Genomic DNA, 1,700 nt, shown 5'->3' with positions numbered 1-1,700 from the left:
ATACTGCAGTGGTTGGAGTACATACTGTACTACTGCACAAAGCAAAGCCTGTGGCTATTGACAGGATCGTCCTGTCAATAGCAGAAAATATTGCACTGCTGACAGGATCATCCTGTCAATAGCAGAAAATATTGCACTGCTGACAGGATCGTCCTGTCAATAGCAGAAAATACTGCACTGCTGACAGGATCGTCCTGTCAATAGCAGAAAATATTGCACTGCTGACAGGATCGTCCTGTCAATAGTTAGAATAATTTGCACTGTTGACAGGATTTTTCCTGTCAGCAGTGCAAATTATTCTACTATTGACAGGATCGATAAGATTTTGGTATTTTTATTTCATACTGGAAATTTTGGGGTGGGCGCTGGTTCGTGTAGGTCTTATGTAGGTGTTACTAAGTTATGTATGCTATTAGGCCATTTTTTACGATCCTGCGCTGCGGCCCCTGCAGATCGTCGTGCATACATTGATCCCCCGCTCGGTAGCGCGCGCCTGGCCTCCCGTAAGCAATGCGGCGGCAGTGCGTGCCTGTCGCCCCGACTAGCCTCTACCAGGCACCGCGGATCGCTGGAAAAATAGTAGAAATTGGCCGAAATAAAGGGAATATATACCAAGGTCGCCAATTGGAGCTTCTCTGGCCGGCTAACTCCCTTGGTATATATTCCCTTTATTTCGGCCATTTTCTATTTTTTTTCCAGCGATCCACGGTGCCTGGTAGAGGCTAGTCGGGGCGACAGTAAGCGCTAGCCATTACAGCCCAGGCCTGTTACAGCCGGCGCCGCGGGAATGACACAGCGGTCCACCGGCGGGTACCCGTCGGGCTAGCCTGGGTGCCACCAGGCCTGGGTGCCACCCCGCGCGCGAGTGTCTATTATATCTCCTAAGTAAAAGTCATGGGAAGCCATACTCCCGGCAGACCTACTTGGCACACTGGGTCTAATTATCTCCTCGCGCATGAGGCGTTAGAGGGCTTCGCGTGGACGAAGGTTTGGGTGGATAATGGTAGCGGACAAATACGGTTTCTCCCAAAATCTATCGCCAAATAAACGCCGGACTCTGGGGCACCCAGGGTTAACCGTCAGGCGTGCTAACAGCAACACAACAACCCGCCCCCCAGTAACACTAACCAGCGTGCCAGGCCCTGCAGTGTGCCTTTGCCGGTACTGTGGGGCCCAGTGGGGCCGGTAAAATTCGGTGGCCAGCTGGATACGCGCGCCAGGGGGCTGTTGTTGTTAGCGGGCCGGCTAGCTGAAATGCCACACCAGCGGTATTTTCCTGGATTTGTTCCATTTGATTTCGAAGTTGTTGAAAGAAATTATAAATAATGGATAGAGATCAACTTCTTTTTGTCTTTTTTATTGTCTTCATCTTATGTAACTGCCTTCGTATTTCAGACAGCTTATGCATGAAATTCGCTTGTATTTATATTTTGAACATGTCTAGTTTTGACATATATCTGCTGGAGTACTCTGTATTGATAACTGTTAACGTGATGATAGCCGCCATCGTGAAACGCCTAATCTGCAGTACAGTAGCATATGCCTTCTGACTGGTTAAAAAAATGAAAACAAAGAAGAAATCATGTCAATAGAGCCCAAAATGGAAGATTTAAAAAATCTTGTCAATAGTGCCAAAAATGGCACTGCTGACAGGACGTAATCTCCAAGCAGATTCGGTGGGGCAAGGGGACTTTATATTG

The sequence above is a fragment of the Branchiostoma belcheri genome, unplaced genomic scaffold, assembly GCF_001625305.1.
Source record: "Branchiostoma belcheri isolate BF01 breed outbred unplaced genomic scaffold, Haploidv18h27 scaffold1, whole genome shotgun sequence".
Classification (NCBI taxonomy): Eukaryota; Metazoa; Chordata; class Leptocardii; order Amphioxiformes; family Branchiostomatidae; genus Branchiostoma; species Branchiostoma belcheri.
The sequence above is the reverse complement of the archived record's forward strand: the minus strand, read 5'-3'. Positions refer to the sequence as shown.